At 28.2% G+C, this 15011-nt stretch overlaps 1 protein-coding gene across 3 annotated transcripts in view; it reads right to left on the bottom strand.

Annotated features, from left to right (window-relative positions):
* The window catches only part of LOC122713830 (fibroblast growth factor receptor homolog 1-like), a 99747-nt gene that overhangs the window by 46030 nt on the left and 38706 nt on the right, over window positions 1-15011 (bottom strand). Inside the window, exon 1 of one of the 3 annotated variants that reach the window (XM_043934623.1) lies at window positions 13073-13512. The exons of the other annotated variants lie outside the window; for them this stretch is intronic. The gene's annotated coding sequence lies outside the window, so the exon portion shown is untranslated. Of the gene's footprint in view, window positions 1-13072; window positions 13513-15011 lie in introns of those variants that run through there. 3 annotated transcript variants of the gene reach the window in all.

The following is a 15011-nucleotide window of genomic DNA, read 5'->3' on the forward strand; positions in this document are numbered from 1 at the left end:
TGTTATTAATTTATATTATTGAATTATATTTTTTGATATTATGATCAAAGATTATATACTACATTTTATATATTGAGTGTTGATATATTTATGAATCTTAGAATGATTGATTCTGAAGATTAAAATCAATACAAAATATTGGTTAAAGTTTATTTATTAAGTTGCATATAATTTAAATATGCAAAAAAGCTATTCTTTTTTTAAAATGGAATTTTTTTATATATGTAATAATTTATGTAATTATTTAATTATGTAATTTATGTAATTTATGTAATAAATATTAATGTTAAAAATTTTGTATCTTTATAAGATAATGCGTTTATAACATTATTATACATATTTATTGTATCTATGTTTATTTCAGTAATGTTATGTTTAGACAATTTTTATGCATTGGTTCTTAATGGATTAATGGAAGCTAAGGGAAAATCTTGGCGCCTAGTCTAAGTTATGTTTATGGGACACGTGTTGGTAAGGTGAAAATTTTTAGATTTTATGTCTTGGTAGGGACGAATTTGTTTTGGTAGTCGTTAAAAATGTTGTAGAATGAAAAAAATCTTTTCTTTTTTGCTATTTGAAAATTATTTTTTCTTTAGGTAAACATTTTACGTTAAAGAAAAAACAATTTCTTCGAATATTTAATATGAATCTATAATTATTTATTTAATATTTAAAAAATAAATGGAGAAATATTTCATTATTGAAATAAATTAAGATACTTTAATCTCTAAGAAATTTTTAAGATTTAATATGGAGATTTTTATTAATATTTCAGTTACGTATATAATATATTTTATAAATAATTTGATTTATTTCCAAATTATTCTAGAATAATTTATCTTTAAAATTATTTTCAAATAAAACATTTTCTAAAATATTTATTTCATTCAAAAAGTATTAAAAATTCAAGATCTTTAATTATTGATTCTTCGAGGCGTGATATTTCATCCTCATAAGGATTTAGTTCTAAGTTTTTATCAAAAATTGGAATCTTTTGAAATTATAATCGTTCCATGATATATTTCATTTATTTTCATATTATTTAAATAAAGCAAGGATAAAAATTTCCATCTTTGATATTATTTCTCGTTTCGAATACATATAATGTTTATTCTCTAGGATTATCGAATTTTCTCGAACAATATTACCTAATCTTATGGACGAAATAAAAATGATTATGCTATTTATGCTCCTATACGATAAAAAATTTTCTTTGGTTTACAATTTTTTAAAATCATTATTAATAATGTTAATAGATTGATTATATCATAAAATGTTACTCATTGTCAAAATTAGTTTTATCACATTTCAATATATCGCTAATTTTTTATTAAATTCAAGAAATTCGTTACGAGATATTTACAATAGAAGAGGCAATACAATTACTATCTCATTTTATTTTCTCAAATTATATTCGTTTCTTGCGTTTAAGTTTCGTTTGTTCCGTTTCTTTTATTTCTTTTTATTTTTATTCAATCATCATTCAATCAAATGAAAATAGATCTTCTAAAACTCAATTCGATAGTTAATTTTTCTTTCATTATAATATTACAAATTAATTTTCACAAAAAATGCAACCATAAATTCTCATTTATTACATTTAAATAACAAAATCGAACATCATAAGATTTTACAACCTCTCAAATTTATTGCATTTCCTATAACCATTTTAATATTCACATGTACTGTACATCATCATCATCAATCCCAAAAAGAATCATATGAATATCTCGAACAAGGTGCAAAAGTCGTAAAAAAATAGTATCGATTCCAAAGCTGCTGTCCTTACAAGAATTTACGAACCGATTCGAAAGTGAGGGTGGAGTCGTTCTGATCGAAGTCGTTCGAGAATATCCATCGCGTGTCTGTCGGCTCCAGATCAAAAGAGGGAAAAGAGAGGAGGAGGAGGAGGAGGAGAAGGAGAAGAAGAAAACGAGAAACTGAAGAAAATGAAAAGAAAAAAAAGGGGAAAGGGGTCGGTGGAAGGTGAAGCCTGGTTTTCTGGAAGGCAACGCTCCCGTGAACCCAGCCCATAAATCCTCCACCATAAACCGTGTAACTGGGTGAGCCGTAAACCGGAAGCACGTGCTCCGCCAGAGCCCCACGCAACGTCCATCGACGTCACTATTTCACGCCAACGCTCGCCACTGGCGAATCTTTTCTTTCGATTGTGCGGCCGTGCTCCGATTCTATACCACACCTTTTGTGTTTAATGCACTTCGTACCTTGCTACGATTCGCCATTGAATGCCCTTTTCAGAACAACTTTTCACGTATACGCGTTGTGTCTTGACGGTGTTTCATTTTTTTTCTTTTTTCTTTTTTTTTTCCCTCTCTCCCTTTGGCGGAAGAACGATGGTGGTGTATATTTGAATGTAGAAAAGTTTGGTACAACGAGGTATTCTGGTCCTGTTGAATATTAAGTACATTCTCTATTATTGGAATCTTTTAGAAAATTCATTAACCTAATAATTCATTAATTCATAAAATTCTTAAAAATTAATATATAAATTTGATAATAATGAATAAAATAAAACAGGAAGAATGGAAAATCTTAATAATTTCTAAAGTTATTGTTGATTACCTTTGAAATTTTTCAGAATCCAAAATAATCTTTATTGACTCAACAAATTTTAAATTAAGCTTGCTATGATTTCTTTTTGAATGTTCTTTTCATGTATGTGACAGTGTTTTATCTTTTTTTTAATTCCATTTTGAAGGAGAAATAGCGCTTGGTATATATTTGGTATATATTATAATGGTTTGATACGAGATATTCTTGTTATAATATTAAATGTATTCTCTATTATTATCCATTTTGTGAGTCTTTTTTTGCTTTGAGTGGTTGCGTTCTGATTTTGTTGAGTATTAATATATATGTTGATGGATTTCTTTTTGGGATTGGAAATAATATATTGAATAATATATTTTCAATATATTAATAGTAGTAATATATAAATTACATTTATTATTTATATTTATTTTATTATATTTATATTTACTATTTATAATTATACATTAATTATACATTATATATAAATATTAGTTTAGATATATTTCTTCATATTTAGTAGATAGTGTGATAGTTTGATTTATGTTTTCTTATATTTTAAGTGAAAATTAGTACAATTCTAATTTTGTTTTTTACTTTTATTTCTTTTTAACGAAATAATTAATATGATTTTGAATCTGGCTTTATAATTTTGTTTTATTTTTATTATTATTTCTCTTGTGCAGTATAAATCTTAAGAATTGTTATTTAGAAATTTTAGAAATATTAAAAGAAGGTTGCAGATTTAAAATGATTTGAATCTACTATGCTCAAAGAACGTAATCTTTTTGGTGTTGTTAGAGAAATATTTTATACAAAACCACACGAAATGGAACCCGATTATAGCGACAAATTATACTGGGAACAGGTTGTGGCAGGTTAGTGTTATCCTAAATATCCGGAAAGTTGTCGATCTTTGCAGTAAGCCGCTTACTGCTGTTGGGAATATCCGTTCTAACCCCATAAGATTTGTTGCAACGGGGAAACTTGGAATCATGGGTGGTCTGAATGTTTTTATTTTTCAAGATAAAATAACAAATGCTCTCCTATATGTCTATACATGTTTTAGATGTCGTTGTTAAAAAAATATAGAGATATGAAAAAAAAAATATTTAAAAGAATTTAAAAATTTAAAAAACTATTAAATAATTAAGTAAAAAATGATAGTAAAAGAGATTTGAACAAAATTAATTAAAAAATAATAACTATCTAAAAAATTAGATAAATAAGAAATTACTTCAAAAATTAAAATAAGAGTAATTAAAAATAACTCGAAACTTAATTAAAATAAAGTTTCTAAAAATTTTATAAAAATATCATTATTTACATACTCCATCATAATCTATCGATACTCATAATTTATATCATACATCAAAATATGTAATTTCAATATAAATATCTCTGAAGTTCAAAAACCTTGAAACCGGAATTTCAAAAAAAAAAATTCTATCATCTTATTTTCTCATTTTGCAATTTAAAGATTAATTACAAACTCGCTTCAATCTTCCACTATCATCAAACTTCTTTCCTTCTCTTGATCAACTTTACACAAAATTATCCTCTCAAAGCAACTTTGCATATTTGGTATATTCTAGTATATATTATAATTGTGTATATTATAATTTATTATATTAAGATGATTAGTATTCTAGTCTTGTTGAATATTAAATACATTCTTCATTTTTATCTCTTTTATTTTTTTTTCCTTTTTTTTTTTTTTTTTTTTTTTTTAAATAAACTGGTTAATATGTATTTTGATCGTGAATGTGACATTAAACGAAAATACGCGTACCAATGACCTCTATCGTCATGTTTACAATAACTCGTTCCCTTATTTATCCTGCACTCAACGACAGAATGCATCCTCTTAGACAATATTCTCCATTGCCTCCAAGTGAAAGAATTGGATTTCGACAAGTTCAGAAGCTTGAACGCGTTCTCTCTCGATCAATATTTGAGCTGTTACACCGGCCACTAATGTGAATACAAAGAGGGCGAATAACCTTTGGGAAGAAGCCTTTCACAAAACACCGTAAGAATTTCCTACTGACGTTTTACTTTTCTCCTTCTCTCCGACTATTTTAAGATAAAAATTTCTATGAATGTTAGACATATGCATTGTACGTGTATCTTTAGAATTAGTCATCGATCATTTCTATTATTTATTATATTGTTCAAATAAACTATCCAACAAAAGATTGTGTTATGATGTATAGAGAAATGAAAGTGAATAGAGAATTGTGAAAAGAAGAAGAAAAAGATGAGAAAATTTGTTTACTATTTTTTGCAAAAAGAAGAGAAAAGGATGAAAAAGATATGTTTAAACTCATAAGAATCAAGATAAATTTATATATCTATCATGTATCTGAGAGGTAAAATAATTCAAATCCTTTTTCGTCATTATTTATTTAAAAAAATTGAAACAATATATATTTACAGCATTGTTCACACTAATGAATCTTTGATATTTAACTTATAACATATATGTCTTTCAGTAAAAAAATAATAGTGAAATAATTATAAATATATTTGTGAAATATTTTTGGAGGATTGTTATTAGATCAAAACAAAAAATTGTTATACAAAAATGTTAGTGATTAAGACAGTTCTATATCTCATTCTATTTCTCGTTTCATCTAATGAAAATTTTAATTATTAACTTGTAATTTAATAAATAAATTTTAACTAATATTTTTGTATATCAAGTTTTGCGTTGTATAATTATATTTATATTATAAATTTAAAAAAAAATGGATTATAGTAGAATAAATAATACAATATAATATTACAAATATAATAAAATAAAGAAATTTACAATAAATTTTATTAAATTTTCATCTTTCTTGGAAGAAAATTGAATTTTTATTACACGTGATCTATAATATATCTTCAAACGTAATTTAAAAGTTGCCTATACAAAAGAGAAACAAAAGAATTGTTATTCATTCTATCATTATAGATATGCGTCTGATGTATTCCACACACAAAATTCCATTTTTAAACAGTTTTAACGAGGATATCATAAAAATCGTGGAAAAGGGAGAATTCTAAAAAATATAAGAGAGAAGGAGAAAAATTATTATATATTATTTCGAATCGTAAAAAAAAAAATAGCTACATTTAAATCTTTTGGAATCTCCCTCGTGATCCTCTTTTATGGAAAGAATTAACGATGGATTCTGTTTGTGTCTCGCGATAGACCTATTCGAGATATGGAGGTGAAATTTGTTCTTTCTGGCCTTCCGTGAGTCATCTGGTAGCTTTTAGTTAATCTCTTTTATATACATGATTTATTTAATTTTCTTTTTTATTTAATAATTGCTTTTAGAATAAAAAGAATATCTTTCATATAGAAGAAGAATTTTTTTTGAAAAAATAAATTTTTTTTACAAGTTTTGGAAATTTTTGAAATTAAGAAACTTTGAAGAAAAAAATTGGATTTAAAATAATTTTTCAAGAAACGTATATCCTATAGAATTATAATTTAAAATAATTTTTAATAATTTAAAAGTCAGATGGAGAAATAAATAAAAAAATGGAAAAATAATATTTTTTTTAGAAAAGAATTCTAAACATTTATATTTTTGTAACAAAAATATCATTTTTGAAAATTTTGAAATATGTTAAAGTAATTTTTGATATGGAACTTTTGATATGGAATTTTTAGAATCTAATAATTTCTTCATGGAAAAAATGTATCTTGATATCTTGTAAGAAATAATAAAATAATAATAAAATTTTACCATATATAATCAAGAAAGAAACAAAGTATTTTATATCTGAATCGAAATATAAATGAGAGCAACACGATTCAGTTATTCCACGTCCACTCTTGATTTTCGGCTCAGAGTTTTGTCCGACGCGTGCTCTGGACCGTAGACTAAATACCGGCATTAAATTAGGGAGAAGTCGACTCGGAACAAGGCGTCCCGGTGTGTAATATACACGGCCAAAATGGTGTAATGAATTATGACCGGTAGAATGAAGTCAGCGTATGCCAGCTTAACGTTCCTCACCAAGTGGTAAAAACCACTTCTTATTCGCTCTTATGTGGGCATTCTATTGTACAAGGTGACTCTGTTATTTTTTCTTGTAAAAAAAAAATGTGTGAAATAAAAATATAATTTTGTAGAAACGAAATAGAAACAATGATACGCGTGATTTTTTTTCAGAATTTTTAAAAGTTTAAAATATTTAAAAAATTTGAAATATCCAACGTTGAAAAATTAAGCTAATAAAATTCATGATATTGGTATATCAAGAAAAATATTTACAGAGGTAATGAAAATAAATATATAAACGTTAATCTTACTGCGGAAACTGTGTTTACATTGTGATCACACTTTAATTTTTATATGCTTACGAAATGCACATTATATTCTCTATATATGCGAATCTCTTAATACATGTTGTTTATAAAGATCTTTGTTTCAGACTGCGTGAAACACATTTTTACACAGATCTTTCTTTTAATTTAAAATATTTATAATATACTATACGATATTTACGATATACCATAAGATAAATCTGTCTCTTAAAATCTTATTTCTCTTTACATCACTGCAATTTCGATTCTAAATAAATCTAGATGATAATTTACATGTGTAATGTTTTATCTATTAGATAAAATATTCATCATAATAATCGAATGTTAAAATTCGAATTGAAAGAGAAAATACAACAGTATTTCCCAGCTAACAGTATCACCGACTGAAATCAATAAACGAGAGCCAGAACATCGATCAAGAAGGGAGACCATTACATATTCTAGCGCCATGCAATGGAACGAACCGTTCATACAGATTTCATCTCAATTGTTATTATTCCTTGCACGGATCTCCGATGTTTCTCTAGAAAACGGCATCACCGGCGACAAAATAGGCTGACATTAACGCGCAAACCGCCTCTCGCGCGCGGTGCACGACTGCAATCCGAAACGTTCGTTCGCGATTAAAATATTCCATGGACGTGCGCATACTCCCACTCCTCCACTTCGATATCCCCCACTATCTCGCGGCTAAAGCTCGCGAGGCGCAGCACGTTCCCAAAACGTATCGCTATGCGCATCACGTGGTTTCTCCATCGTCGCTCACGACGGATCACGAGAACCGCCGAACATGGCGATCGTCGACCGAACATGGCGAATCTATTGAGACCGAATGGGTCTCGTGCAGGCACGAATCGATCGTTTTAATGCCTTTTGCGATAGCAAGCCATTTGTTACGTAAGAATGATTTGATCAAGCGATTTGATCTTTCCTTGCGATTCGATTCTCTCCAAGAATTGACAGTTTGAAATTTCTTCGAATAGTGACTTGGATTTACTAGTGAAGAATGGTGGATAGTAGTATGGAGAGTCTTCTATCTTGTTTTTATTCTGTTTTTTTTTTTTTTTTATAGGATTCTATAGCTTCTTGTCGAGCTTATACGTGGAATGTCGACATTGAAATATTTTCAGGCGCGAGAGAGTTGTAAGAAGAGTTGCGCGTGTCTTGTTTTTATGGGAACTATAAAGAGGTTCCCTTTTCTAGAGAAACGACACTCGATTCTATCAGAAACAATCGTGTGCAGAATAATAGGTTAGTTTGGTGGAAGAAAGGGAATTTTTGGAAGTTTCATTTATTACGATTCTATGCTCAGTGAATACAGATTTTTCATGTATTCTTTTTTAACTTTTTCGTGATTTATCTATAAAACATGTAACAAATTCCAGATATATCATAAATTTTAACAAGACAGAATATCTACTATTTTTTTAATTTTACTATTTCTTTAAGTGACAATTTCTATTCGAAATATTAAACATCTAATTATCTTTTTCAAAATATAGATTTTATTAAATTTTTATACCTATATGATTTCAAAATATAAACATCATCAAGAGATTCAAAGTTTCAAATTTCATTAACTTAATCTACTAAAAATCTCTTATAAAAATATAAAATGATAAAACTCTTCCAAAATTTCAAAATTTTAATAATTTAATCAATTCATAGACTTCTATAAAATTATTTTTGTAATTTATTATAAATTCAAAAGAATCTTTCAAAATTCATTAATTTAATTTACAAAGTGATAAAAATGATATCAATACTTAATATATTCAAATCTGTTAATAAACAAAATAAAATCGAAGATATAGAAAATCTTAAAGATTTCGAAAATTATCTATTTTGAAATTTCTAGAAATTCAAAACAATCTGTATTAATTCAACAAATTTCATTAACCTAATAAATAGAGTTCCCAAAAAATTGTCTTAATCCGAAATATCGATAATTTATTTATAAATACGAAATATCTATAAATCTATAAATCTATCTAACAATATAAACAAAATCAAGTATAAAAGTAAGAAAAATCTTTATGAAAATCTTTATAAAAATTTTAAACAATACTCTAATTTTTACTAATCTAAAATTTCTAGAAATAATACCCCAATACTAAAAATAGCCCAAATCCAGTAATAATGTAAAAATTATTTGAAAGTAAGAAAATCTCGATTTCTAAATATAAAATAATCGTCAAAGTATAATATATCCATAAATCTAACAACAATAACAAAAGTGAAATTGAAGGCGTGGAAAATCTCGTTCTTCCATATATCTTATTCCGATATATACGCGGCAAGAAGAAGAAAACGAAAAAGAAGAACGCATCGATGATAGTTTAGCTGGCTTGGGTAGCTAAAAAGGGACGCTCGAGTGTAGAGCCGCGTGAATAACAAAAGGCTGATGGAACGTGCGCCGCGTCCACAAGAGAGCGCGAAGGGTACGGTGGAACAGGGAAGTGCGGCGCGTGATAGCAGAATATTCATTCTGTGCCCACGATCGTCAATGTGCGATCGCGCGGTGAATTCACCGGCGAATTAAGCGGAAAGCAAACGTTTCACAAGTTGCTTTAACGCCTCTCTCCAACCGACTCACAATCGACCATGATTTTCTTTCTTTTTATCCTCTTTTTCACCGATAATCGACGGCTCTTTCGTATAATATGCACTTAAGTTAAATTGGCGATGATCGAAGAGAGGTTTGTCATTCGATTATGATTTAAGTGAGGTTATGTAATGAACGTCTGTTAACCATTCACCGGATTGATTTATGGTAATTGTACGTTTGTATGTTTGTCATGTGTTGTTATTTGATGGAATTTAAGTGACAAGTTTTTATAGATTGCACGTGCTGAGTGCGTTAATTAAAAATTACCGTAAATATTTTTCGATTTAATTGCGGAGCAAGAGACAGTTATTGTAAGTAACAGAATTTTATTTATAAATCTTTTTTTTTAGAAAAATTATTCTTATCGAACAATATTTAATAAATTTTCTTTAATTTTAAATATATTCTAGATGATTTTTGAATTTTTATTAGAAAAATAATTTTGCTCATTATTTTTATTTCTTACAAGATATAAAAATCATTCAAAAAAGATTCTTGATTTTTTTTATATATATTTCTGTTCACACTTGAGATAATTCTACTATGTATTTAAAGATAACAATTTCTTTTTACTATTTATTTTTCTTATGTACTGCGAAGATGATCACGTAAAACTTGATGGTCAATCAATGAACTGTCAAACTTTACCCTCAGGCTAATGATAACGAAACGTAACATTTTTATCAAATTTTCTACCTTTAGTTTACTCAAGCATGTTTTATCTTTCGAATTTTTATCAGAAACGAAAGTTTCTTCACGAATGCAGGTACTTTTTCGTTAGAGCTGTTGGATAATGTTTGATAGCATTATTAGCCTAGTCCAAGAACTTTTATATAGACGTCTCGTTACATATTTTTCAAAAAATTAAATTGTACATTATTAAATTTTGTTAAATTTTATTAAATCATTTAAATATATGTTTATTTGTATATTTAATATATTTATATTTTATATTTCTATATTTTATATTTAATATATTTATAATATGTTTTATGTATATTTAAATATATTAAAATATTTAATTTAAAAATTTTTAACAATTTAAATTATTTTACAAAATTCAAGTATAGTTTTCTTACAAAAATTTTTTTCAACAATTTTGTTTTTCACTTATTTTTCATGAAGAAATTTTCGATTAGTTTTTCTAACTCAAAAGGAAAATTTTTATTCTTTGAAATTTCTTATCCAAATTTTTCCAAACCTAAACATTTCTATTTCTTTTATTATTATTTTTTTTTTATTTTGAAACAATCTATATTTAACAACTTAATTCATAAATCTTAAATGTGACTTTCTCACGGAAGTTTCGACCAATTTTTCCAATTCAACAGTAGAATCTCTTTTCTTTGAAACGTTCTATAGAATAGATACTTGAAGAACATGGTGTTCGAGATCGTCTGAGTGCGGAAATGAAGATCTTTTTGCGGAGTACGCGATCTACTCGGGGGCGAAAATTCGTGTTACGCGATGCGGCGCCCCGTTTCAGGGAAGTGCCTTTGTGACCTGGCCCCCTTCCTCTCTCTTTCAATCCTGTCAACCGAAACATCTGCTCAACGGGAGCACTAGAAACATTTTTTTCTCCACCACGCCACAGCCTCTGTGTACGAACAGAGCGCGCCTTATGTCCTCTCGATGGAAAAAATACAAATCACTTCGTTAACCGACGAAAATTTATATTCTTGTTGACCTCATTAACAAACATGAAAAGATGAAGAAACTCGCATAAAAACTTTTCTCTTGTGCTAACTGAATTTTGATACTTTTTTAGAAAAAAGAAAGAGGAGAAAGAAAAGAAAGAATAAAAGTTAATTGAGGAACTGAATGTATTTTTTTTTTTTTTTTGAGAAAGAGAAGAAAAGAAGAGAAAACTTGTTTCATTTTCTAAGATGTTACAAGAATATATACCAAACTTTTAAACTCAATTTTTCTATAATTTTCTTAATTATTCCTTTGAATTTTTAAACTAATTGTTTCTCATAGCTATAATTAGAAAAATATATTGAATTTTTCTTATTTTATTGTCAAATTTAAAAAAAAATTAATAGTAATTACTAATACATGTAATAATTGCAAAAAAAAATTCTGAAATCCATATTTGTAGTACGAGTTTGGTAACTTTAAATGTTAAAAAAAATCTTATCATTCGTCGCCATTTTTACTTGATTAATTCGAACGAAGTCTGTAGGAGGGTGCAAATAAAATCTTCCACAAAAAGAAAAATACTATATGCTACTTCGATTTGATTTATGAATCGATTTCTTACAAATAGAAAAAAAAAAATTATATAATCGAATCGAAACTCTAGTATTCGTGTTTAATTGACAGTAAGTCCATGATTTACTTAACGCAATATGTCTTATGGCAAAATTCTTTCGAACGTCTGGATATTCTTGTCTCGGTACAGAGTGTTTTATTAAGCGGGCATATTGCTCGCTTCTTGCGACCAGTTATCCGATAAGAAAGTATCAAGTGGTCTGGGAAAAAGCTGGGAGTGCCGTTAAATTAAGTCACATTTTCCACCGGCGTTTTCAGCCTAACTGTAACTTTGATTGGTGTTGAATCGAATGTTGTACGCGTTTTATATTTGTATAGTATCGCCTTGTACTTGCAAATTTCAACGTCACTAACTGTGAGAAACGATTAGAGTGTCTGTCAGCTGGTACACAAGTTATGTAGTAGGTTTACTTTATGGTTGTACTATTGATACGGTTACTCTTATAGAGTAAATATAAGGTAATTTGTTGTATTATAACAAATATTTCTAGGTGTGGAAGTTTATTTAACAATTTTGTAATGATTTACTATAATTCTCATTTAACTCTCATTTTCTCAATGCTAAAAATACAAAAGTGTTTAGTATTTACATAAAATTACTTTATTATTTTCGTATTTCAGATTCTGAAATAATTTAATATAATTTTATTTAATTTTTATAAAAATATAAGAATATTTATAATATAAAATTATCTTTATTATTTCAAGATAGAAATTTTGAAAAAATTTAAATTCCATGATTTTATATAATTTATAAAGATTTTAAATTTTTAAATATAACGAAAATTGTGAGCTTATAATATTCTCCGAAATAAGTAAAGTGTTTGAGTTAGGTCCACAAAAGCAAATTTCTTTCAATGTTATAACAAGTTTTACGTTTGAGAATAAAAGTAAATAGAAGAATTCGTATTAAACTTCATAACAATTTATTAATATTGACAAAAATATATTATCGATGTCTATTATTTTATCACTTATTTCAATAATATTTATTTTATTATTAAAATATTAATCAAAATTAAAATATATAATTTTATAATAAAAGTAAAATTTAAAAATATGAATGACATTTTTTTTTACAAATATGAAACAAATATGAGAAATATAATTATAAAAATTATAAAAATAGAACTTCTATATGCAAGCATAATTTCTGATTTCTAAAAATCTAAATTTTATTTATATTTTTTTTATTATTATTTTCTTTATCAAATATGATTTCAATGATTTAATATTATATATTATATTCATAATAAAAATATTGCAAGCAATTCCAAACAAATTCTACATAAAAAAAAGATGTTCGTACTTACCAGAGGCTGTATTCAGCAATGACAAATGTTTTTCATTAACTTTGATTTTCAACACTTTAATACAGTCTCTCATCCAAAAAATCACCAATGTCCAAAACAAAACATTTCGAATCCAACATATACCAAGCATACACATACACCAAGAGTATCGTTTTCACGATTCAGTCCGTCATGCGGCGCGCACACACCAGACGCGTTCTCCGATCCCCGTAATGGACAGTTTCCTGGGCAGACGTCGCTCGTACGAGCAATCGGGCAGATGCACGGATCCGCGTGCCCATTGACGGGCGAATCGTGCAAGCGAGACGAAGATAGAATTACAAGAAGCGGCGCGAGACAGACAGAACGCGACACGGTCTCTTGACCCCGTGGTCGGGGTCTCGTCGTTCCCCGTCGTATCGAGGAAGTCGCGACAAGAACGAGGAGAAATACACAACACTGACGCATGCGATGTTTGTTTGCCGGCGGCACGTTTTCGTCTGACAGCCAGTGGCCCGCCGCGTGTCGTACCTGCTGCCGCGCATGCGTGTCCCTACGCTCGCGCGCCGCCGTCGCTGATTGGCCATCCATTGATCGGTCCTACACGCGGTTCGGCTCACGTGCGTTTCGTGAGGGTGGGTGGTAAGAGTGGGGATAGATCGCAATGTTCACGGCTTTTGGAGATCAATGCGATCGTTCACGTGTTGGGTGATCGACTTTTGAGAGATTTGCGAGGGTGGTTAATATTCGAGGGTGATAGATCTGTTATTTTAGATTTAATTTAGTACGAGTTTTTGGCTTCCGCTTGTTTATTGATGTTGGACAGGTTATCGTGTATTAGGTTTATTAAATACTCGATGTAGGGATTGAATTACTTTATGTTTGCATCCGGAACTATAATACATACGCGAAAAACGTTCTTAATCGTTGTTACCGGAACGCGCAGAGGCGTTTTTGGACGACTGCAGTGTCATTGAATAATACGGAGAGGAAACAATGTCTCACTGCAATGACTGTCAAATAAATTTATAAGTTGACTATTTTACATGCAATAAATGCTTTCCTCGTTATCAACATGTATATATCTTCACATTTATCATTGAAATATGAAGTTTTCAACGGAAAAAAATTTATTTCGATTATTAACATTAAACAAAATAAATTCAAGAATAATTTTACTATTATAAATAATTCCATAAATGTTTACAAAATCGATACTACTATTACACGTTAATTTGTTTTTGAATTTTTTTTTTTTTTTGAACAGTTTCGATGTTTTTTACAAATTACAAATTTTTACTCCTGCTTTAAATAAATCTAGGCTAGAAATCATTATTCATTCATCAAAACAAAATTAACAATCAATTTCAAGCAATTCTTAAGTATTCCTTTTACAACTTTAAAATTGTCATGTAAACTAAGCACAATAGAAGTATCTTCATTATAATATCTTGATCAGAAATACGAATACAAAGATATTTTTTGTCTGTGATGCTCTCGATTATTAATCGATTCTATAATGTGACTGTCACAGCCTAGGCGTTAACATATGTTTGGTTACTTGGTTATGTCATATTCAGTTACACACGATCGAAATCCGGTTAATTCGAGTCAACCAGTGAGAGATTTATACCGTTCGTTTGGAACCAGTTTCTAACTTTTCGTCACGAATATAATTACATCCATTCATATTGAAATAAGTCAATCAATTAAATTTAGTGATTTGTAAATCCGGAGATTTGTAAAACTACGGAAGTTGAAAAAACACGAATCAACGTTCGATTAATAAAACTACATGCAGCATTAACAAAACTTCAAAATAGAGAAAGTATTTATAACACATACGTTTCACGTTTATATATCATTAAAAGAAAGTTTGAACGTGATATGATTTTTTAATTTTTCAAAGGTCGAATTCTATGTTACATGTAACTTTCTATTATATTATTCTTTATTAAAT

This window comes from Apis laboriosa, unplaced genomic scaffold (assembly GCF_014066325.1).
Source record: "Apis laboriosa isolate Shangri-la unplaced genomic scaffold, ASM1406632v1 scaffold26_cov146, whole genome shotgun sequence".
NCBI lineage: Eukaryota > Metazoa > Arthropoda > Insecta > Hymenoptera > Apidae > Apis > Apis laboriosa.